The following is a 25,999-nucleotide window of genomic DNA, read 5'->3' as shown; positions in this document are numbered from 1 at the left end:
CGCGAGCCCGAGGAGTCACTGAACTACAATTCCCAGGATGCACCGTGACCCTGGCGCTCCCGCGCCCCTCCCAGTCCCCGCACTGGGCCAGCGCCCGAGGAACCCCGCAGCCCACTTCCCTGGCGTCTCCGGCGGTGGGAGGCCTGGGAGGGGCTACCGGCTAGAGCCCCGCACCACCTGCTGTATCGCTCGAGCCCCTGTCCCTCGGATTCATTACCTAGAAGGCGCAGGTCCGGGCACAGCCGGCGATGCGGTCCAGACGGGTTGGGGGTGGGGCGCAGGCCACCGCCGCCGCCGAGTCCGTTAGTTCGCGACGTGCGTGAAGAGGCGGCGGCGGCGTAGGGTTGCCATGGCAGCCCCGGCCGCGCGGTGGGTGCAGCGCGGAAGGGAGCGCGGGGGCTGTGAGTCCGCTCTGGGGCGGAGCTTGGGACTCTAGCCCAGGTTGCCGGGGGAGGGAGGTGCAGCGCCGCGGGGTGGGAGAGCAGGGAGACGGTGACATTGAGGAGGACGTGTGGCCGACTGAGCTCTGGTCGTGCCTGATGAGCCCGCCTCACTGCGTCCAGCCCCCGTGGCGGGGCACCTTCGTGCCTGCTGTTTTCGGAGGGGATGCCAGTGGCGTCGAGGGTGGGGGCACCCGGGGCGTCGAAGCGCCCTTCCCCCGCCGCCTGTCCAGCTTCCGCCGCTGGGTCTGCCCCCATGGGATGTGTGGATCCTACGCCACCTCTGTATTTTTCTGCAGTCAAACCGAATTGAAGTCCTTCGCACCCGCTTTCTCCATTCTCTGGGGAGTGGGATGGAAAGGAATCCTTCGATAAGATGGAACGCATATGGCCTTTAGGATTATTCAGGAGGTTTTAGAACTTGCAAATGGCATTGCTTTCGACTGAATTTGGATTTATGCTGTTTCTTGGGCAATCGTTTGTGGACTGTAGGATATACAGGTTAAGAGCGTGGGCTTCTAAAACGAATTCTTAGTTCACGTCCTGCCCCTATACTTGGTAGCTGATGACCAGGGGCGCGTTTCTCACCTCTTAACGCTTTGATCTGCAAAAATGGAGATATCCATCTTGCAACTCTTGTAAGAAATACATGCATTAATACTGATGAAGCTCTATAAAACAAAGCTTAGCATTTAACAATAGCTATTAAATATTAATTAATAGTGATAAAAGTCAGAATAGTGGCCGTCGGGGAGGCGTTTGAGAGAATTTTTTGTAGTGATGAAAAAATTCTATAGCTAAGGGTTTCAGTTACAGAAGTATATGCATTTGTCAGAACTCTTGGAATGGAACATTTAAGATTTGTCCATTTCACTGCATGTAAATTTACCTCAAAACAGAACATAAAAATGTGTTGTTATTATTATTAGATCTATAGACTGTAATAGAAACCACAGAGATATTATAAGCCCAATCTCTAGATTTTATAGATGAGAAAACTGAAGCCCAGAGATTTAATAGGAAAAAAGAGGAAGGGGAGTGAATTCGTGACCTTGTCGTTTTCTGGTAATGAATATCTCCTGAAAAATTATGGTTGAAAATAACAAGGCACTATGCCTGTAATTCAGCTGAGTCATCGTACCACAGAGATTTTCTTGAACTTGACTGAGTCGCTTATCCACCTTTTGTTGTTCCCCACGGACAGTGTCCTCTCAAGGATTGCACCGTCACTTCTGGCTCTGAGTTCTTGCTTTTTCTGAACACTTAGACTTCTCCACATATCACCTCTTATAACTCTTTTCTCTCTACTCCTACTGACACATAATGTCGAAATCAGCGCCTTTTCTTTGGTTGTTTCTGTAGCCAACTCTGGAAGGTTTGGAGCAGATGAGTGGTTTTAAATTAAGGATGTAAAAAACCTAAAATTAGAAATTCCTGCTCTTAAAAGTCCTTCAGTTCCTCCCGTGATATTTTTATCCACCTACCGCCTACCCCCATTTTTTCATCATTACCTGTAACCTCCCACTATCGTACTATCTCTCTGGTCCCATCTCTCCCCTCCTCTCTTCTCTCTTTATACAATTATTTTTATCTCCTAATCTGTGCCTTTATAGCTACCTACCATTCCTAAACTGTTTACCAAAGTATTTTCCTATACAAAGTAACTTCCCAAGAGAAACTCTGGAGCCAGCTATTAAAATAATTTTTTTTACATATGTATCCTCATACTCTATTTGATTCAGTCCACAGTGTCTCTGCTTAATCAATATTAAGCAGCTTAGGTACATGACCTGTTGATATGGTTTGGCTGTGTCCCCACCCACCTCTCACTTTGTATTGTAATAATTCCCACCTGTCAAGGGCAGGGCCAGGTGGAGATAATTGAATCATGGGGGCGGTTTCACCCCTACCATTCTTGTGGTAGTGAATAAGTCTCATGAGATCTGATGGCTTTATAAATGGGAGTTCCCCTACACAAGTGCTTTTGCCTGCCACTGTGTAGGAAGTCTCTTTGCTCTTCATCTTCCTCCATGATTGTGAGGCCTCCCCAGCCATGTGGAAGTGAGTCCATTATTTACTCTTTCCTTCATAAATTACCCTGTCTTGTGTGTGTCTTTATTAGCAGCATGAAAACGGACTAATACACCTGTGCTTGCTACCTTCACAGTGGGTTCACTTATGAAACCCATTTTCTTACATCCATAATGATGGTTTACTCTATTTAGTATAAATGAGGAAGCTGTGTGATAATAGCTGGAATCTGCTGTTGAAGAAAAGAAACCAAAGTAACCATAGTTTGTACAGAAGAAATGACAGCACTTAAGAGATGAAGTCCGGAACAAAGTCTGGGTGTTAAGCCAGAGGACATCCTTATAGGAACTTGAGCCTGTCACCTGCAGCAGTTTGGTCACAACTCTGCACATGTAATGAGCATGTGAATAAATTCTCCCTTACTCCTGGAGAAGATGTTATGGATCTGCTATACCAGATGAACACGTTTGTGGTAGGGATAATAGGTTCACCGGATCCATCTATCCCTGATCTGGTTTCCCTTGTGACCAGTCGCTTGTCTTTCTTTGCAAGGCAGCGGGCCAGAGTTGTAGTGCAGCCTACAGCCATGATGAAGTCTCCAAAGGCAAGGTCCCAGTGCATAACGCTCCTTGTTTTGTGAAGCCAGGATCCCAGAAAATCAGCTCAGCAGGACAGGCCACTTGAGAATGGATGACAGCAGCACAAACAAAAGTTGCTTTGCAGTGAGTTGGAGGTGGGCAGTCGCGGGAGGGAAGACCACAAGCCACCGAAGCACAGCCTTAAAATGCCTCACATGGCTGTGGACAGGTAGGAAGGAATAAGGACTGATGGTAAACCATAGTTTATTGTTTTCACCAGAGGCTTTGGACCTGTTCAAGTCATAGTTAAACACCCTATGCAAATCCAAAAGATGGAGCTGAAAGTTGTAGCACATTAATCTACACAGGCAGTGTGATCAAGAGCCACCACCCTCATTTCCAGCGCATCTGGTTTACAGTTGAGGTCTTTCCTCAGTTTTTGGAGTTCTTGGCCTCTCTAGCATTTGACTTTGCTGACCACCCTCCTTGGTAGTCCTTAACCTTGGATCTCTCCAGAGCTTTCCAACCAGACTTCACTGTGTTATTCACCAGCTCTTTTACCTGCTCCTTAAATGTGAGGATAGTTGCCAAGGTGCAGTCATTACACCTTCTCCATTTGCAAGCTTCCGCCTCGGCCATGGTTGACGCTCCAATTTCTCTTGCTAGTTCTGATCCACAAGTTCCAGCACTGCACAAGCAGGCCTACTCTTCCTTAACTTGTTCTGTTACTTCTGTTCTCTTCTCCTGAGATTCCAGCCCCTTACCCCTCTAAGGTCTACGTATTCTGAAAACAAACCTTCACATGAAGCCTTTCCAGATCATTCGTGCTCAGTAGTCATATCACCCTGCTCTGTGCTCAGAATATTTCCTGTCAATCTCACTCCCTCGACAGCTGACCATACTGCCGAGTGGCTGCTCATCTATGATTTACTCACTGGCTTTTTGTCTTTCCTCACTATATTTCAAGCTCCTCCAACGTGCGTTTCTGGGTATTCTCAAAAACACCTTCATAATACCCTACATATAATAAGGGCACAATAAATGTTTTTGATTGGTAGTTCTTTTAACTTTTCCCCTTAGCAAAACCTCCTTTATCTGGTAGCTGTCCCTCTTCTACTACTATACAGGACTTTTACAGCCTCTTGATGTAAATTTCCCTGAAGCCTATAGAACTGTGGGTCCCCATACATGTTCAGTGGAGGAGAGTACCTTGGGAGATAATTCTTTAAGTCGCTGTTGCTGTGGAAGGAACGCAATATGTAAGTAGCACTGAATTCCAACGCTCAGGCCCTCTTACCCATGAAGATCTAGAACAGAGTTTTCCTCACTGTGGGTCACAGCCTATCAGTAGGTCATGAAGTCAGTGTGATGAGTCTCTTCCAGCTTTGTAATATTTAAAATGTGATAAGGCAAGGTAGTGTAGGGTAAAGTCAAAGGCAGTAGAAAATGAAATCCAGAGGGGATGTGCATGGTTAGGGTCAAGTATTATATGGCAGTTACTGATCTGTCATCTTTCAGCTTCAAACCTACCCTCTGTCCTCTGATTTTTGGAGGTGGGGCTGGAATTGTGCAAACCACATTTCTCCTTTGTCATCTGCGTGGAGAGGCGGGGGCGGCACAGCAGGACCAGAGGAAGAGCACAAGGCTGGAGGAGAGGGAAGCAACTTGCTCCTTCCTGATGGCCTGCTATGCTTGGCAGCATCACTCCTGCCACAGACTTTCAGCCCGGTGGCACTTCTACTTGTCTCCAGCTTCTTACTGTATCTCAACCAGCCTCATCGCGTGTCTTCTTCCTGCACCCCAGAGCATTACCTGCAGCAGCAGCCAGCCAGTGTCCTTCTTCAGGAGCCTGTGCCCAGCCTCAATGGACCTTTCCTGCAAACCCCAACCTCCTCTCCTCCCTTTGATCTCCAGCCCTATAGGCTGGAGCGGCTTTTTGCGGTTATAAACTATGTGTTACACCAGTGTTCCTTTTTCAGTTTTTCAGTCCTTGAACATCTGTCTAATCAATTCCCTGTGCCAAATTCTCGCTCTTAAAATACCTACTTAAGTTTCTTTTTTCCTGACTGGACCCTGACTTATATGGATTGTTAAGTAAAATGTACTTCCTGCCATAAGTGTCCATCAAAAGGGTTTAAGAAACACTGCTTTAGAGGATTGAGAGTTCTTAAATAGCCAGATGACCTGAGATGCAGCTAAGGGGCCAGTCCTAACATGCAGACAGAGGTACTCTGGATTTCAGGTCCATGAAAAGCAAAGATCCTGTTCCACTACAGCAGTTGTCACTGTCAGACCCCAGGCCCAGCCTGGCCTGTAGGGATCACTAGCGGTGAGCCTGCAGTTGTCCATCAGAGTTTGGCCTGAACCCATATGGAATCTGACCTCTCTTAAACACGCAGAAACTCAGCTTCTTTACTTGCTACAGTTTTACTCGTTATTAGCAAGTGAGAGGAAGCAGAAAGTGAATGATGAAGAAAGCCAGGAACTAGTACTGAAGACCTCATACAGTGAAATGGAACTCGATTGAGTAGAAGGGAAGGATTTAAAAGGTAGATTTTCAAGGTGTGAATTTTCTCTGTTGCTGCCTTTTCTCACATGTAATCCGAAGAGATAGTAGACAAGAGGAGGAAATTAAGAACCTTATACTAATACCTAATACCTATGTTTCTGCCTTATCCGGTCAAAATGAGGTTTTTGCTCTATTTTATTCATGAACTTACTATACTTATGCCTCAGTCTCCTATTAGAAGTGAGACTCACTTAATCACATATTCCTAATAAGAAGAACTGCTCCACATTTCAGAAACTCAAAATATTTCTTACGTATGCCAAGATAAACACAAAACCTCTTGGCAGCAATTTATGAGGATTCTCCTTACTTATGATTTTGCATTTCTTTATGCTAATTCAGAAATATGAACAGAAAACCCAGGACTTGTGGCTGTTAAGTGGATTTGTAACACTTGGAGTGTTGTGGGCACATAACTCAATGAATGAATATATAGTCATCTGTGATAGCTGGAGGAATAGTATTTTCATTGAGCACTGCAGTAAGTCATTGCAGATACCGTGCTAGATACTAATACATTAGCAACACTTTTTTCACCTAACTGTTTTAGGACTTTGCATTTGATAGAAGAATACATAACTCAGAGTGAATTACTCAGGCAAATGTTGGCAAGAGTTACTTCGTTTGTGCCATGCAAAGAATCTTCCAGTAAATTGAAAAGCATGTCACCTTCTGATTTACCCACTGAAGCATGTTACAATGTAGGTGGCATGTCACAGAGAAAGAGCAGCTTGTGATCAGGTTTTCTATTCATAGAATACAGTGTTGTGCCAGGCAACCCCAACCACAGAACATTTTAAGTATGAATGAAAAAGGAGCAGTACAGCTGGGATCCCGTTTCCCCTTCTAAGGAGATGCAAACCCTCTCCAGGGCCCCTCCCATGTCTGAAATCTTTTCTTTTCCTATTTTTCTTAAGTCTGTTCTACTTCCACTATAGAGAATTGAGAGTGATGAGTTTTGGAAGAAAATTCCATTTCCTTTCTTCCCTCCTGTTTCTCATGCATTTTAGGTAGTTTTTGTGATTTATGTGCATAAATGATACAAAATCATAAACGTTGGCTTACATGAATCATTCCTAAATGGTTAACGATTCAAGCAAACTGTGCATCATCTTATTCTCCCTGATATTCTCTCCTCATGTTCGCTGGCCTGCCTCACTCCTTTCTCAAGTCTCACCTCAATTTTCACATTTCCAAAAAATCCTCACTGACAATAAAGGATTCTAACAGCACTTACTCAACCTCATCTCGATCCCTTTTTCCCAAATTACTGGCTACCTGTTCTTACTGTCTGAAAGTAAAGTTAAGATGAAATAAAGTAAGAATGGTAATTACATAAGATTGGGAGGAAACATCTGTTTCCTCCTTCTTGATCTGTTCTAGGATTTACACCTTCATGACAGAAAAGCATTTTAGTTTTTTTAAATTTAAAACACACAAAAAATTATAGAGTTGCATAACAAAAAAGAATCCCTGGTACTCACCACATCCTGATTTTGATGTTATTTTTGGATTCATGTTCTTTTACTATTATTACATATCTGTATATTATAGGCATTACATAATACCATTTTGCATATTTTCAAGCTTTCTATAAATGTCCTTATACTATGCTTTCTTGGTTGCCTTTTTAAATTCAACCATGTATTTCTGAGATTTATACATGTTAATAGATTTAGTTCACTCATTTTAATTGCTGTAACCATGTAATACCATTCATCTATTTCCTATGGATGACTAGTTTATCCTTCACTAATACTAAAGGTTGTACAATAAACATTCTTGAATATTTCCATATACGTATGTGTGAAAGGCTTTGGAGAATTTATCCAAGAAGTAGAATGATAGATAGCAAAGGCGGTTCATCTTCAGTTTTCCTAGATTTCACCAATGTTCCCTAAAGTGACTGTATTCATGTACTGTCAGAACAGCAATGTAAGAGAATTCCCGGCCGGGCGCGGTGGCTCAAGCCTGTAATCCCAGCACTTTGGGAGGCCGAGACGGGCGGATCACGAGGTCAGGAGATCGAGACCATCCTGGCTAACACGGTGAAACCCCGTCTCTACTAAAAAATACAAAAAACTAGCCGGGCGAGGTGGCGGGCGCCTGTAGTCCCAGCTACTCGGGAGGCTGAGGCAGGAGAATGGCATGAACCCGGGAGGCGGAGCTTGCAGTGAGCTGAGATCCGGCCACTGCACTCCCGCCTGGGCGACAGAGCGAGACTCCGTCTCAAAAAAAAAAAAAACAAACAAAAAAAAAGAGAATTCCCACTTCATCCCATCTTGGAATCATCTGACGTTTCTATTTTTGCTGGTCTGATGAGTGTGAATGTTTGAAAGTGGATTTGGGTTTGATGTAGGTGTCACTCCATGAGGGTTGTCAAGTCAGGAATGTGGGGCTGAAGCTAAGGAAGCAGAGGAAGTCAAATATAAATTAGGCAGCATATTAATTCTCTATTGCTGCATAACAAATTGCCCCAAACTTGCTCAAAACAACACATATTTATTTCACAGTTTCTGTGGGTCAGGAATCCAGCCACAGCTTAGTGAGTTCTCTGCTCCAGGGTGTCTCATGAGGCTGCATTCAAGGTGTCATCCAGGGCTGGGATCTCTTCTGAAGACTTGACATGGGAAGGATCTGCTTCCAGGCTCTCGTGGTGGTTGCCAGAATTCAGTTCCTTGCAGGTGGTCGGACTGAGGGCCTCGGTTACTGTCCTGTGCTCTCATGTTCTCTATCCTATTTCATTTACATTTAATTCATGAACTACTGGTAGGTGTAGCAAACACAGCCTGCAGGATGCAGTGCAGAGTACATGGTGACCTGGCCTGCTCGCTCTTCCTCATTGTCTGCCTCCTCATGCTCCGAGACCTCTGTTCCTGCACATGTCCTCCTTCTGCCTATACCTGCCTTCCCCTACTGTACCTATCACCTTCCCAGCTTCTCTTTGCCCCTCAAGAATCAGCTCAGGCATTGCCTCTGGAACCCATTCCCTGACCCTGGTCTTCTTTCCGTATGCCCCGTAGAACCCTGTGCCGCCACCATCACAGCACTTACTCTGAATTGAATCATCTGTTCACTTCTCTGTTTTCCCACTAGACAAGTTCCTTGAGAATGGGGAGTAGGTCTCTACAGTTTCGTATCCCCAGCCCTAGCATAGTGCCTGACATAAAGTCAAAACCTAATAGATGTTTCTTATGTGAACGATTGAATGAATGTCGTAGAGATTAAGGATAGAGAAAGAAGTTCCTGACAACATTTATTGAAAATCTATTATACATAGAGCACTGTGCTGGAGAAAATTATGAAAAAAATAGTGGAACTTGACAGTGCTAAATGAAAAAAAAAAGGTATAAAATGACCTGTACTTATAAATGAGGATTCTTTATATCTACAACTAAGTACCATCAGATGTCTCACTGACAGTGGATTGAATGATGAAAGTGAGAATTAAAGAACCCATTTCTTTCATCTCTTTTTCTTAACTGATTCCCTATTTTCATGTCTTAGGAGAGAAACCTCAGACATTGCTCTCCTGGCCCAGGTCTGTTCACAAACAGAGAGGCCCAGTGTTGAGCAGAAGAAAAGGGCCGTTCAAGTGGTTTTTAATCAAGTATCCCACATGGCTAATTCAGGTCCTCCAAAATAGTCCCAGGGAGCCAAAAACGAGGTAATATGACATGCTGTGGATTTGAAGGGTGGTTAAGCACGCATACAGCCATGGCTTCAGATGCCGCTATGAGGCAGAAAATTCAGGAATGCGGTAGAGGAGGGGAATGTGAACCCAGAATGTACTCAGTGTCTCTCCTTCAGGCGCTTTTTTGACCCTCGGAAGCCTGGTCTGCTCAGGTCAATTCTGCAACCCTGGATGTTGAATAAATGAATAAACAAACTAGGTCAAAAACACATGCAGACTGTATTAAAAAGAATATGATATGTCCTCCTTGTTTTGGGCTTAACTTAAAATCCTGAGAGCAGGATGACAGCATTATAAATAACCTTACCTCTCTCAAACTATTGCCTTCTGCTAGTTATAATAGCAACAGCTTATATTTGTACCTATTTTTTGTAGTCTGTGACATGCTTTATCTTTTTTCAGCTTGTTTGAGGTCAGAGCAGCCCTGTGAAGTAGGTACAAGTATTATAACCATTTTGTAGGTGAGGAAACTGAGGTTCACAGAGGTTATACAACTGTAGGTCACACAGCAACTGAGTAGAACTGCTCAGGATTCTAAGGTATAAGAGTACCAATTGTTGCAAGAGAATGGCAACAAAAAAACTTGGACTCTAACCCCAAGGCTGCCAGCTATTAAGATGTATGATCTTGGACATGTCATTTACCCTTTTTTTTTTTTTCGTTTTTTTTTTTTTTGAAAAAAAGGGAAAAAAAGGGTCTCACTCTGTCACCCAGTTTGGAGTGCAGTGGTACAATCGTAGCTCACTGCAGCCTTGAACTCCTGGGCTGAAGCAGTCCTCCAGCCTTAGCCTCTTGAATAGCTGGGACTACATAGGTATGTGCCAACCACACCTGGCTAATTTTTTTAATTTACTGTAGAGAGAGGGGTCTTGCTGTGTTGCCCAGACTGGTCTTCAACTCCTAGGCTGAGGGGATCCTCCCAAAGTGCTGGGATTACAGGCATGAGCCACCACATTTGGCCCCATTCAACCTTCTGACCTTCATTTCCTCACTTATAAAAAATGTACATTATCAGCCGGGCACGGTGGCTCAAGCCTGTAATCCCAGCACTTTGGGAGGCCGAGACGGGCGGATCACGAGGTCAGGAGATCGAGACCATCCTGGCTAACACGGTGAAACCCCGTCTCTACTAAAAAATACAAAAAACTAGCCGGGCGAGGTTGCGGGCGCCTGTAGTCCCAGCTACTCGGGAGGCTGAGGCAGGAGAATGGCGTGAACCCGGGAGGTGGAGCTTGCAGTGAGCTGAGATCCGGCCACTGCACTCCAGCCCGGGCGACAGAGCAAGACTCCGTCTCAAAAAAAAAAAAAAAAAAATGTACATTATCAGCCGGGTGTGGTGACTCGCACCTGTAATCCCAGCACTTTGGGAGGCCGAGGAGGGCGGATCACGAGGTCAGGAGATTGAGACCATCCTGGCCAAAATGGTGAAACCCTGTCTCTACTAAAAATAAAAAAAAAAAATTAGCTGGGCATGGTGGCTCATGCCTGTAGTCTCAGCTACTTAGGAGACTGAGGCAGGAGAATCGCTTGAACCCGGGAGGCGGAGGTTGCAGTGAGCCGAGATCAGGCCACTACATTCCAGCCTGGTGACAGGGCAAGACTCCGTCTCAAAAAAAAAAAAAAAAAAAAGTACATAATCATTCCTTGCGTCTCTGCCTCACAGGTGCCTGTGAAGACAAAACAGCTGGTATATGTGAAAGTGCTTCGTAACTGAGCTGGTAATCCATAGATGTCTGGCATTAGCAATGTTTTCTAATAAAATAATAAGAGTAATATTTGTTATAACCTCTTTACTTTGACAGTGCCTTTCATTGCAGCCATTCAGTAATTTTGCAGCTTATTATCACCTATATAACACCCCTGTTGCTCCCATGTCTACAGGTACACAAGCAGCCAGCCAGTGAGAGAAGGGGAAGCTCTTTCTTATCAGCATGTCTTTAGAGCGCTGATTCTCTACATTGTAGCCCACTGGAATCCCCTGGGGAGCCTCACATATGCAGGTGTCTAGGTCCCACCCTGACCAATTAAAATTAATCTGGTGGGGAGGAACTGGGCACCAGTATTTTTTTAAAGTTTTCCAAGTGATTCTAATATGCAGCCGAGGTTGGGAACCACTGCTATTTGAGACTATTTGTACATCTCAGTGGCTGCTGAAAGTGATCACAGCTCTAAAAGAACACAGCTTATGGTTCTGGAAAAATCCATCTGCTAGTTCCAGAAATGAAGTACGTAAGTCAAATAGGTCTGAGGTCACTTGGGACAGAAATCCAAGAGAGCTCAAACCACAAAGAGTCTAAATGCTACCATCACGTAGGTAGCTGGCCTTTTTCCTGCACTGCCACTGTTGACAGATAAAATGGTGCACACAGCGAGAGAATCTGAGCAGCCCAGAGCCTCCCAGCCCCATCACTGTTCCTCCACTAAGCTCCCCTTGAAAACATTCCACAGGACTTCCTATTCACAGTGGTTAGAAAATTGAATACCTCCTATTTTAAAAGAAAAAAATCTCAGAGGATAAGCACATAGCCGATGAGTGGCTGATTCTTTAATTTTCCCCATGGATAATAAGGAAACAATCATACATTATTTAATAATGTATTTTTCCATTGAATTCCGATGTGTTTACAAATTATACATGTTTTATATGATGTTTCACTTTAGGGTTAACCCAAATAAGCATACATTTATTTTGTAAATATAAATATATTATCTATTAAAATAGTTTCTAGTGAAAACATAGGTTTAGCTGTTTGACTCAAATTTCTTAAAGAAGCCATTAGCAGAAGAAAATTTCCACCAGAGTATACTAGACTTTGTGTCTTTGCGGGAGAAACACTTCCTCATGTGTTTACCGCGGAACTCCCTTCTCCAACCAGAAATGAAGACACAAGATAATAAAAGGATTTGACTTTTCAGTATCCCCTTTCGAACTGGGCACCACCCAGAAGGAACATTCCCTTAACTACTCCCTTTAGAAATTATCTCAAGGTGAATTGCATGTCTCATTTGATCACTTCTTTTACAAGACTGGAAACAATTTGAATGGAGTAAACTCCTGTTACCAGACCTGGAGGCTTAAATAATGAAGAGGTTTATCTCTCATCTGAGAAGAATTTATAGTCCACAGCAATAGCCTGGAGACAAATACTCACACCTCTGAGATCCCACAAAGGTGGTAATTAGGCAGCATTTTATTGTGATGCAGTGAGTGTGCAAAAGACAGAGCCGGACTACTCTTAGGAACAAAATTGGCTTCCAAAATTGGCTTCTTGGAGAGCCGACAGAAGAAATCTGGCAACCTAAAAATATTTAAAGATCTTACGACCCCCAAGAGAGAATTTCCAACTATTCAAGTAGAAAAGATTAAACATTTGCTGGGCTTGAAAAGGAGATTTTTAATGGAAAAACTCAGCAAAATACAGTTTAGATGGAGCATCTTAAAAAATAATGATTGGACCTATCATATACAGAGCAATCAAATTGGAGGCTTTATATTTTCTTTATAATGACATAAGAAAAAGGATCTAGAAATAGATCCCACAGATAATGAGCTCTTCTTTCTCCTGCATTTGTTAGACTATAACACCTTCGTTATGCACAGGACGTGTTCTTACTCACCATCTTGCAGGCATAAATCTTGACATGGTCGTCACAACCTTTTCCTCTGGCCTCTAATTACGATTCTGCTATGTATTTCTCAACACAGCCTACATTTCATGTGTTTCTCATATGAATGAGTTGCAGTGTGTGCTGTGGTTAAGCTGGTGGGCACCAGGCCCAGCTCCCTCAAGTCTGGCTTTCTGACCTTGCCAGTGACTTCACCTCTTTGTGCCTTAGTTTCTGTGGCTATAGAATGGGGATAATAATAGCACCAGTCTCTGTTTGTTGTCAGGAGGATTAAGGCAGTTACTACACAGCATAGCACTGAGGAAAGTACACAACACGCAGTAAAAACACAATAAATGTTCGTCATTATTATCACTGCTCTGCATTTCCTTAGTGCCTATAAAAATAGCATATTTTTACAATAAAAAACAAGATACCTGGTCTAACAAAAGATGGTTTTCAGATTCATGGATTTATGTGGAAAGTCTCAATAAGACATTTAGTTATACATTAAGGTATCTTTTTTATTACTATAATTACTTACAATCCTAAAATCCAAGAAGTATTCCACAGCATGGTCCCTGACCTCAAGCAGTTTATATTCCACTTGAGAGGCAGAACATATGCCCATGAACTATTAAACGCAAATCCAAAGCAGTTCATGATTATGTATAAAATGAGTAGTTCAGGTTGTAAAAACTACAAACATAGGGAGAGGGAATTCTGAGGGAGTCAAGTCTCCATTGTGTGCATGAAGCTGATAGAGAACTACATTTGGACCGTGAAATAAAGGAAAGGAAAATGAAGGGATTTTCCAGCAGGCAGGAAGACATGAAGGTAAGAGCAAGTCAAGAGAGCCGGTCATCTACCACAGGTGATTTGCCTCTGAAAATAGATGAGATCGGTGGATGTCACAGGTTGAGGGCTTCCAATGCCAGAGGGAAGGTTCTGACTTCACCCTGAGAGTCTCTGAAGTTTTGTTAGTTGGAAAGTGGCATAAACCCAGATCCGTGCAAGATAGGTTTATATGGGGAGAGACAGGAAGCAAGCAGACACGCTGATGGTTTTTAACAACAGTCTAGGTATAACTCAGACACAGCGTACCAGGGTGGGGACATTGAGAATACAAAGGAAGTGACAGACAGCTGTGAAAGCATGACAGAGACTCATCCCCTTCATTCCATTCTCACAGCCCAAATACTCCCAGAGCAGCATTGCTATGTGAGCACACCAAGCCAAGTTCAGGAGCGCCAGATGCCAGATGCACCTCCAAGGTTTTGCAGCGTCCTTGTGGACAGTCTCATCCTGATTCCCATTTACTCCCGCTTGCCTTTCTATCATGTGTACCCAATAGATTCCAAAAATAGAAAATCATATGTCTCTCTCCTTCTAAAAGCATGTAGGACTTTCCAGTTGTGTAGGCTTTCTAAAAATATTTGTATTCATATTGATGAATAATTTTAAATTAATAAGTCATTAGTAATGTAGTTGGAAAAGTTAGACTGGTGTACACTTTAATTGAGTGCAGCTTATTATACCTAAATCAGTCCTCAGTAAAGTTCATGAGAAAAAAATAGGTTTAATGATTGAGGATACAGACAGGTGGCAATTATTTGAAAGTCAAGTTAAAGAAGCTCCATTAGCCAGTTACCTTCGTCCCCAGGCATTAACTACTGTGGTTTGGAAGTTCATTTGTTATATGCATGATAACATATACTGTGTCACGGGATCGTTTCTTATGCAAGATTAACAAAATGTAATACCCAGAACAACCAAGCTCTACTTCTATAAGGACGGGCACTTGAAACTACATTTAACTGCTTTTACTTGGCACCTCATTGGAGTAGCCTTGGATGGTAGCTCAAAGTGATGATTAGTCTAGATAACCTCTTAAAATGCCTTTCAACTCAGCAAGTAACATATGGATTAGTGTTCTCTAATCCATATGTTTAGAGTTTAATAATGGAGATAGCAGCATGTAGAGAAATGTGATTTAAAGAGTGGTCTCCAGATTGGCAGCATGGGCGTCACCTGGGAGCCTGTGTTAGACATTCTTGAGCTCCAGCTGCCTCCTCCCAAATCAGTGGGGATGGGGCTAGGAATCTAGCAATTGTGTTTTATATCAGCAGTGGGGAAGCTCTGTGTGTGCACGCCTGTGTGTGAGCCGTAGTCCACACGGGGTGGGAAGCAGAAACATAATGAAGAGTCACATGGCTAAAAATAAGATAGATTTAGTTGATTTTTATAGTAATAGGTATGGAATATTCCTCTAATTATTTTTAGATTTTAGACTTACTATTTCCAGTCGAAATCCAACAACAGTTAAATATATACCATAAGTACTGTCTTACAGTAATTCCCGGGAAAGGAAGAAAGAAGACAAAGAGAAGGTAGCGAAAAAGAGTGGGAAGAATTAATTTAATTGGCATATTGGTCAAAGCACTCAGAAACAAATATGTTACTCTATGATTAATACTGCTGTCATTTGGGGGAGTGAGAGTACCCTTTAAATTAAAAATGGTTCCAACAGACTTACCTACTTTTTTTTTTTTTTTTCTCTGTTTGAGACGGAGTCTCTCGTGGTGCAATCTCAGCTCACTGCAACCTCCGCCTCCCAGGTTCAAGTAATTCTCCCTGCCTCAGCCTCCCAAGTAGCTGGGATTACAGGCGCTTGCCACCATGCCCTGTTAATTTTTGTAGAGATGGGGTTTCGCCATGTTGGCCAGGCTGGTCTTGAACTCCTAACTTCAGGCGATCCTGCCACCTTGGCCTCTCAAAGTGCTGGGATTACAGGTGTGAGCCCTGGCTCCCAGCCCTTATCTACATTTTTGTAAGCACACATATTTCTGAAATGCGTTTGTTCCTGGAATCTAATCCCAGCGGTTAGTCTAACCTCCCACACACTGCAGGAACCCTTGCTCATTGTCTCCAGAAGGAGTCACACAGCCTCTGCTTCGGCGTCTGTCCTGTATGCTGCCTTACAAACCTTACAGCCACCCTCATGCTTTGCATCTGTCAATGTGGACTCTCCTTCCTTGGGTGCCTTGCTCTGCATGGTTCAGTGCCTTCAAATGTACTCTTCTATGTGAAATTTCCTGCCTCTACTTATCTACCAGGAAAACCCTACCCGGCCACCAAGCCTCAGCTCAAATGCTGTATCCTATGGAAGCTCCTCCAGGCAGATTTAATGGCTTCTTCTCCTGGACCTCCCATAGACACACACAACTTTGTACGCACATCCGTTATAACCACTATCTTCTCTCATTGCATATGCTTATTATGCTCAAATTCATCTCCCCACTAGACTAAGTCCCTTGAGGCCAGGAATGATGTCTTACCTTTGCATTCTCAGCAGCTAGTCTGTTGTCCACTAATAAAGCATTACTTAATGAATACATCAAATGAATAAATGTATGAATAAATGATACCCAAACAAAGTTCCACAGGAGCCTAGAAATGGGAGCTATAACCAGTGACTGGCCACATTGAAGAAGCAACATTTGACTTCATATTGAAGAACAAGTTCGATTTTGCTTGGCAGGAAAAAAAAGGGAGAGGACTGAAAGAGATCAAATGAAGAGACTAAGAGGCAGAAATGAAGTCCACAGGCAAACAGCCCGGGCGGCGCCCTGAGCCTAGTTAAAGATCGACCCCGGACCTAACCGATTAAGGTTATCTATAGACTCCAGACATTGTAAGGACAAACGTTGTGAAAGTCTCTGTCCTGCTCTAATTACCAGTGTCTGCCACATATCTTAGTCCTGGGCCCAGTACAAACAATCCTCTATTTTGTCCCAACTTCCTGAGCCCCATATGCCTGCCCGACACAAACACATGAAGAAAAACAACACCTGGGGAAGCTGCAATAAGGTTACAACCGTTTGTAAAAGCGCAGGAACCGATAAGAAGGCTGCTAAAAGCATAACTTCACATTAACATGTAAACCCATTGTAATGCTGTAGCCTAGAGAATTGCCTTGTTCCTCTGTAACCTGACAAGTCCTGTTTACCTCGAGCTATAAATAGCAAGCGCACGCATTGTTTGGGGCCCTCTTGTATGTTGTGGAACGGAGGGACCAAGTTCGAACTTGCATTAAAGATCCTTGCCACTTGGCTTTGACTCTGGACTCTGGTGGTCTTCTTCGGGGAACAAACGGTCTGGGCATAACAGGACTATAAGCGGAAGAATAACAAGAACAAAGGCATAGGAGTGGGCAAATGCATGGTCTTCTCAGAGAGCACCTCATGTTACAGGTCCAGTGGAAGACAGACATGAAGGAGGACGTTTGGGCCAGAGTAATGTATGTGCTAAGGAGCTGTGGGCCTTATTCTGGACATAATAAAGAACCACGAAAAAATTTTGAATAGGGAAGAGACATGACCAGATACGTGACTTGATTGGAGATTGGTTAAAAGGAAACTGCTGTGATCTGGGCAATTGAAGTAAGTGAAAGCCTGATAGAGTTGCAACCACAGCAGGAGGAGGAAAACCAAGTAAATTTGAGAAGCATTTTGGAAATAGGATCAAGATGACTTGGCAACCAGTTGAATGTGGGAAGTGAGGAACCAGTGAAGCTGAAGCTTGGCCAAGCTTTCTGACCTGGCAACTGAGTGAACGCTCAGACAACACCACCTACGCATGTGTCGTCTTCACAAGCAGATTGCAAGCTCTGAGAGAGCAAGGCCCGTGCTCTTGGTGTATCCTGTACATCTCTTGCAGCTCCTAACACTGACCGTGCATTCAGAGGTTCCTAGTAAACGTTTGTTGAAAGAACTGACGATATCAAATATGTCAAAAAGGAAAATATAATACAGTGTCTTCTTCCAGAGACATTTTTAGATTCTCAGCATGTTTTTCCACCACAAATGAATTCACAACTGTGTCAACTATATCATCCAATTTGTACACCCACAAAAGTGACCCATTGTTGCACAAACTGAAATGTCCTTTAAGATTGTGTGTGCTGGGGGAGGACAGCCAAACGGTTGGTATTTTTACTTCTTTTTTTTTTTTTTTTTTTGGAGAGAGGGCTATGATATTTTTGGTCCTCTGAAAATGAATCCAAAACAATAAAACAAGCTGAATGTTTTCCTCTAGTGGAAGCAAAGAAAGCAAACCTACTACAGGTAAATGGAAATCTTCAAACAGACCGGTAACACATTGCTGAGATATTCCTGAGATAATGGCTTTAGTTAGACTGGGGCCACAAATCTTTACATTTCTCCATTCTCCTGGCGGGACTAATGAGATTTTATGGTGGGCAAGCTGTTTATCCCTTGGGTGACGGTGGCGTTGGCGAGCACTTCTATATCTTTATCAGCCAAGGGTTTTCTGCACTGCAGCTTTTTTTCCCCGTAATGATTGCCCCAGTCTGGATCTCAATAGTTACAACATGTGAGAACCTCATTCCTTTTCATCAGCATCCACGCATCCCCTTCTGTTATCTAGATCTAATCATGTATGTCCTGCTGTCACATTACTCCATAACAAGGGGCAGGAAGAAGAAATGAATGAAAGGAAAAGAAAAAAAGGTTTAGATGGTACCTGCAAGTTGATGCAGGGCCAACAGCTCCATGTCTAGAATACTTTATTTGCCCAATAGGACAATAGGTCGGCTGGCAAGCTGTTACCTAAAATACTGTATCTGCCGAACAGGTGGAAAAAGCTCTCTTGCCCTCTGCAGTGGTTTAGGAATATGAGGAGGTGACCACCACTCCAGTTTGGGAACAAGGATTTGGTTCCCCCTTGTAGCTTTCATATTGCCTGAATTCACCGGCAATGTCTGTTTTTCATATACACATAAACATACAAACTCACCTATTTAACCATTGCCATCATAAACTCTCAGGATGATGTATCCATTCTACCTTTGTAACCTGGAAAACGTCGCTAGATCTCAGACCAAGGAGATACTGGGGAAATGGCTCTGCAAAAATCCAGGAATGGGTTTTGGTTCTGGTTCTCCTGTTGAATATATCTATAACACCTGGACAGAATGCTTAGGGCAGCTGCTTGACAACTCTTGAAAAAGTAAACAGTAGCAGGTAGATTGTGGAAGAAAACCAGAATTCAAAAGTATCACTAACTGACTGTGGATTTACCATGTTTACCCTCTGTATTCCCCGGACAGGACTCAAGGCAGCCTGAAACCCAGAAGTCAGCATCAGTGTGACAGGGAGAGTTCCAGCATAAACCTTCTAGTCCAGGCTCAAGGTGAGAGAAGAGTCTTCTGGCAGTGGCAGCCACAGCATGGAAGGCCTGCAGCACAGAATTTGTTGTCAAAGCGGGACCTTCCTCTTCAATAAAAGGAACCATGGTCCCAAGGGCATAGTTTTTCTTTTCTCTGGGCTCCCACCACTTGGTCCTGGACAGGGGCAGAGTCACAAGAAGTGCACAGAAGAGCAGGGTGATAAGGCTTCAGCTTTCTAGATGGATAACCAAAAAGGTGAATCCTGGGAAACTAAAAGTGCAAAGGAGATGGTAGAGAGAAAGGAGCTTGGGAAAACGAACCTAGACAGTTATTTGCTGGCTTTTGGGCACACCCTTGACCTATGCATGCTTGGATTTGATCACAAACATCATAACAGAGACTTTGAGAACTGAATTAACAGCTACGTCACTATCTAGGTCCCATCCTGACCGTGAAATAATAGGCACCCAGGAGAACCGTGAAGAGGACACAGTGACTTTGAAAATAAAACTGACATTGCAACCACAACCACAGAAAGCTGATCAGAACTTGCAGTCTAAACCAATTGTGTCAGTTGCCTGCTAAAAAAATAAATGAACAAACCTGTACAGGATTTAAACAAGACCTAGTGTCTCATAATATATTTAAAATGTTCTTGATATGCTCCAAAATTACTCTGCATATGACCCAGGAAAATCTCAACTCACGAGAGAAAAGACAATCAATGGATGTCAATATGAAGAAAACACAAATGTGACAGTTATTTGACAAGAAATTAAAGCACCTATTATAAAAATGCTCTAAGAAGTAAGAACCAACACTCTAGAAAACTTTAGCAAAGAGAATAAAGATTGATTTAAAAAAAAAAAAAAAAACCACCCAGAACTTCAGGGTCCTGTGAAACAATTCCCCAAAAGCCTAATATTTGTGTCATCAGAGCCCCAAAAGGACAGGAAAAAGTGTGGTACATAAATATACTCAAAAAATAAAGACTGGAAACTTCCCAAGTGTGGCAAAAAGCACAAACCTATAGAAATTCAGTGAACTCCATACAGGACAAACCCAGAGGAACCTCTGCCCAAACACATTCTAATCAAACTGATAAGAACTAAAAACAGCCCCCCAAAATTATGAAAACAGTCAGAGAAAACCAACACACTATTTATAGAGAAACAGTTAAATGACTATGGAATTCTCATCAAACAATTGGAGGCAAGATGGTAACGTGCTGAAAGAAAAAAAATTTCACGCTAGAATTCTATATTCTAAGAAAATATCCTTCGGGGATGAAGGTGGAATAAGAACATTATAAGATAAATGAAAAATAAGAGAATTTTTGGCAGCAGTCATGCCGTAGAAGAATTAGTAAAGAAAGATCTACAGTTACCTCGTGTGAAAGAAGCTAGACTCAAAAGGTTATGTACTGTAATGATTTGATTTATATAGCAGTTTCAAAAAGATAAAACTATGGCAACAGAGAGTAGATCAGGTTGCTAGGGGTCAGGGGTGGGATGAGAGTGTGATTAAAATAGGATAGCATGAAGAAACTTTGGAGTGATGAAGCTGTTCTGCAACCTGATTCTCTACACTCATTAAAAGGCGTGGAATTCTACACACACCCAAGGTCAATCTTGCTGCATGTTAATTTTTTTTAGGCCAATGAACAAGAGATGTTGCTGCTAAGATCCTACTAGTCTAAATAATACTTCACCACCTTCCTTGGACACCTGCTTGTGAAGGTCATTGACAAGGCCAATGTCCGGTTGTTTCTGCTGCCCTTGAGTGTGCAGCTCACAGCTGAATGTACGCTCCCCACCTGCCCCACTGCCAGTTCAAGCTCAGAAAATATCACACGTTTGAGCTGAACAATGAATAAGGCAGGAGGCATTTCGTGGGACAGCTCTCTTCTACAAAATCTATAAAGCTCACCTCCCTTCGCCCCTCCTGAGAAACAAGATAAGAAAAAAAAAAAAATTGAACTTATGAGGATCGGGACTTATGTATCTAGGTGTCACCTCATCATTAAGCACCCACTTCTGAGTTTCCTTCCTAGCTGCTGCACCCCAAAATGTGCAGCAAAGCCCCAGCAGGCCCTGGAGCCCCTACCTGCTGCACTACTCTAGCACTCCACTGATGTGTAAAGTATTTCTCTTGCAGCAGATACCCTTTTGGTCAAAGTAATAATTCTCTTTTTGTATCAGGTGGTTGGTATTCTTATTTTCGCCCTTGGCAGACCCATAAGAGGAAAAGGGAATCGCACGTTTGCAGGAGAAGGGATAAAATAAAAAATAAGACCTTAGGCATTGCTCTAATACTGCAGTTCTGCATTGTTTAAAAACTGTGTTTGTGTCCAGGCGCGGTGGCTCACTCCTGTAATCCCAACACTTTGGGAGGCTGAGGCAGGCAGATCGTGAGGTCAGGGGATCCAGACCATCCTGGCCAACATGGTGAAACCCCGTCTCTACTCAAAATATACAAAAAATTAGCCGGGCGCGGTGGCGGGCACCTGTAGTCCCAGCTGCTCAGGAGGCTGAGGCAGGAGAATGGTGTGAACCTGGGAGGCGGAGCTTGCAGTGAGCCAAGATTGCGCCACTGCACTCCAGCCTGGGCGACAGAGCGAGACTCCGTCTCCAAAAAATTAAAAAACTGTGTGTGTGTGACTGTTTTCCCCTTAAGGCAGGCATTATGTCTTACTCAGTTTTGTGTCTCCAGGGAGCTGCACAGTGATAGACACGTGGAGGCACTCATAGAGACGCAGGTCGTAAATGAGTGAACGCATGCACCCATGGCTGAATAAATGACCCATGTGACTGATACAATTCTGCAAATACAGCAGATGCCCAGGTGAGTCTCTTGCCTCTGACAGCAGGCAAAGGTGGTGGCGATCCAGTGGCCTAGAGAGGGCAGGGTGCCAATGGAGGGCTCCAGTCTGGTAACAGGAAGACAGGAGAATTGGGCCACAGTAGGCACTTCATCCCACTGCCCCCCAGCCCCATGGATTGGCACGAGCAGTCCATCTCTAGGATGAGCAGAAGGAAGGAAATCACAACAGAAAACAGTCCTGGTGAGACGCTCTAAGGTCAATATTCAAACCAAACTATCACTCCTCTAAAGTGTTTCCTGTTCCATGAGATGTTCCTTCACATAGTGTCCCCTCCTCAAACACGTTTAACAAACACTCTAGGCTCCTTCTTAAAGATGCACCATACATATTTGCTTGTTAAATCCTCTGGAAAGCCCCAGAGTAAAGAAATGTTTAATTTTTTAATATATAGTTGAGGTAGAATGAACATATGCACAGATCTTGTGGTCAGCTCAATAATATTTGAGAGTTTAATGCTCAATTTACTACTACTCAAAATAAGATGTAGAACATTTCCACCACCCCAGAAAGTTTCTCCATGCCCAATTCCAGCCAACCCACTGTCCCCACTCAGAGACAACCACTGTCTTACTGCTCATCAACGTCATCTGCCTTTGCTCGTTCTTGGACTATGTCACATGTATTTTTGTGTGACTTGCTGCTTTTGCTCATGTGAGATATTTTAGTTGCGTCAATGCTGTCGTGTATATTAGTAATTCATGTTTTTATTGTTGAGTTGTATTGCATTGTGTGTGTAAACAAATTATGAGATTATATACATCTATATTATAATATAGAGAGAGATTACATATATACATATCTCATAATTTGTTTATCCATTTTCCTGTTGATAGACATTTGGGTGGTTTCCAAGTTTTGACTATAACGAAGAAGGCTGGTATGAACATTCTTATGTAAGTCTTTTTGTAGACATATGTTTTCATTTTTCTTGGGTAAATATGTAGAAGTGAAATTGCTGGGCCATCAGGTATGTATGTTCAATGTTATAAAAACTGCCAGACAGCTCTCCAAAGTGGTTGCCCCTGTTTAACTTTTTAAACTTGGTATTGCCTTTATTCATTTGACCACAGAGCCCCACAGATCTGTAAAATGAGCAGGTTGGACTAGACAGCTTTTAAGTTATGCAGTGAGAGAGGCCAAGGCATTCAGGGGTCGAGTGGATCAAGGTCAGGATTTGTCTTCTTTCATAAATCTTATAGGCAAGAGCAGATGACACGAAACCCAGAATAACCAAATGTTGGGAGTAGGAAGATAGAAAACATTGCTGAGTCCAGGGAGTGGAAAAGAGGTACTAACTAGCAGGTAGTCACCTGGACAGAGGCATGAAACAGGAAATATTTAAGCCAGAGGGAATCTGAGATACCAGAGGTAGAAACAGTTGAAGCAGAAACCACGGTATATAGAAGACTCCGGCAGTGTTTAAGAAGTTTCTTTGGTCCAGAAGCATCAATAATGATAAGACATTCAGAAAACTCTTCAAGACGACTGTTTTCAAAAAAGGGGGAGTTGTAAAGAGGATTTGGGCACAACTGCAAATAATGTATGGTAAAATTATTTTCATTTTCATTCAATTTATTAGGAATTTTAAGTTTTAAATGACATATTACTGTTGGGATATAATTCTCTGTGAATCTCTTGCATTTCTGTACATGTTTTTGTTTTTGTTTTTGTTCTGAGGGAGGGTCTTGCTCTGTTGCTCAGGCTGGAGTGTAGTGGTGAGATCTTGGCTCACTGAAACTTCCACCTCCCTGGTTCAAGCCATCCTCCCACCTCAGCCTCCTGTGTAGCTGGGATTACAGGTGTGCACCACCATGCCCTGCTAAATTTTATTTTATTTTTTGTTTGTTTTAGTAGAGATGGGGTTTCACCATGTTGCCCAGGCTGGTCTTGAACTCATGCGCTCAAGTGATCCACCTGCCTCAGCCTCCCAAAGTGCTGAAATTACAGGTGTGAGCCACCACACCGGGCTGCATTTCTATATATCTTGAGTAAAAACGCTGTCCTTTGCTCTGGACTATCTTTTGCAGGATGTTTCTGTAGTGAACAGACTTGAAAATAGAGATCATGTGTACCTTGGGAGCAAAGGGTAGGTTTGCCTACCTCCTTGCAAGATAGAGATAATATGTAATCCTGAAATCAAGGGCGTGCATGCTTACTGCCCTTTGTTCAGGTCCCCTAAGCTCAGAATTCCTGTCCTAAAACACAACCCATTGCATTTTCATGTATAATCTGACCCTCTTCAATCACTCTTTTGAGACGTGGGGAGCCAGTATAAATTCTTTAAAGCATGCTGACGGTTTATCTACTGCTATGGCTGTGGATAATAAACTGTCTCCCTGACTCAGCGGTCTCATGTCTTTTCCCACGATCCATGAGACTAACTTGGAATAGCTAACTTGTTAGCTTGCAAGTAGGGTAAAATCTCAACCCCTTCAAAGTTCTTGACAATTACATATGAATTCTCGAATAAAAGCAGAAGCTCTTCCTTCACACCATTCCGAAGTCTAACTTGTCAACAAAAGGAATTCTGAAATCAGGAGGTTTCTTTTTTAAAACAGGGGTTCAAGAAACTCAAGATTGCTCAACATGTTGTTCCTTTTTAAACCGAGCAGTTTTGGAGCAAGTATTTTCCTGTACTTTTTCAAAGTGATTGTGCTGGTCCCAAAGAGATACTCCCTTCATTCCAGGAACCAACACCATAAAACATCTCAGATCCTCGGAGAATCAAACCCAGTCTCAGCGGCTGAGGTCACTAGTACGGCCCAAGGGCACGAGGCGTCTGTGCTGCTTCAATTTCAAAGGTTGGCTGGCTCACTGGCCCAGCCCGCCCCCACGGAAACCCTGAGCAAGGCACATCTCCTGCGTGGTCTGAAAGGCAGAAGATAAATGTCTATCCACAGCGAAAACAGTAGACGAACCCTTCAGCACATCTCTGGCCAGAAAGCAGAGGGTCGATGGCAGGGCGCCCATACATTCGACTTGCCAGTAACAGTCCAGGGTCTTGTTGTTCTGCTTTTGTACAGAAAATTAGACAGTCGTGGAAGTCAAAGAAGGCAGATGACAATGTAGTCCCCACCCCACAGCCCATGTGCCACCTCTTTTGTTTCATTCACTTCCTGGATGTGATCTTTTGAAAATGATCCAAAGTCACATGAAGGCTTCCCAGCCACTCCTAGCTTCACATAATTGTATCCTCCTCTCAAATCCTGACCTTCCCTTAACCCCTTTCTCTGCAGTGCCAGCATCTCACCAGTCTCTGAAAAGTAATCCCCTTTCTATTCTGAATCAGTGATCCTCTTCCTCATCAGAACTGAATCTTACCTTCAAACATTAAATCAGATGATTTCTTGAGATTCCTTCCAGATATAGTATCTATCAGTCAATGTCCCCCACTCACTTATTCACTCTCCTTAGAATACACACATATTCAGAAAAAAAAAAAATGACATTGACCCTATCTATCTTCCCTCCTCTTCAAATACAAATACAAAACTGAAGTGTCCAGTTTACAAGTCAATTCACTGCAGGATAATTTAATATGTGGCTTACTCTCTATACGCCACAGAGGCAGTGTGCTTCATAAGGTCCCTAAAGACCTCATTTCCAATCCAGTGAGCATCTCCCCTCTCTCCTCCTCATTCTCTCTTATCCTAAGGGTGTGTGTGTGTGTGTGTGTGTGTGCGCGTGCGCATTGCACACGGTATTGTCTGAATTGTGTCACCCCCAAAAATTCATGTTGCATTCCTAACCCCCAATGTGACTGTATTTGGAGACAGGGCCTTTAAGGAGGTAACTAAGTTTAAATGAGATCATAAGGGTGGGGCCCTAATCCCACAGGACTGGTGTCCTTAGGAGAAGAAGGGACACCAGAGGGCTGTCTTTCTCTGCACACGTCTGCACACACACAGAGAAAAGACCCAGTGAGGACAAGGCGAGAAGGTACTGTCAGGCAAGCCAGGAAGAGAGGCCTCACCAGAAACAAAATTTACTGACACCTTGATATTGGA

General features: G+C 43.2%; 1 protein-coding gene and 1 long non-coding RNA gene across 5 annotated transcripts in view; one reads left to right on the top strand and one right to left on the bottom strand.

Moving 5' to 3' along the window:
• KATNAL1 (katanin catalytic subunit A1 like 1) overlaps positions 1-799 on the bottom strand; it is a 131,181-nt gene extending 130,382 nt beyond the window's left edge. For 3 of the 4 annotated variants that reach the window (XM_033236239.1, XM_033236220.1, XM_033236250.1), the window contains exon 1: positions 218-799. The gene's annotated coding sequence lies outside the window, so the exon portion shown is untranslated. The remainder of the gene's footprint in view (positions 1-217) is intronic. The other variant, XM_033236192.1, reaches the window with a different exon arrangement.
• Positions 97-25,999, top strand: LOC117097856. Its single transcript, XR_004443078.1, has 3 exons — positions 97-230; positions 21,821-21,952; positions 24,680-25,999. It is a non-coding gene; the product is annotated as an uncharacterized LOC117097856 (long non-coding RNA).

This window comes from Trachypithecus francoisi, unplaced genomic scaffold (genome assembly GCF_009764315.1).
Source record: "Trachypithecus francoisi isolate TF-2019V2 unplaced genomic scaffold, Tfra_2.0 Contig01461, whole genome shotgun sequence".
Taxonomy (NCBI): domain Eukaryota; kingdom Metazoa; phylum Chordata; class Mammalia; order Primates; family Cercopithecidae; genus Trachypithecus; species Trachypithecus francoisi.
This window is presented reverse-complemented; position numbering and strand designations above follow the sequence as displayed.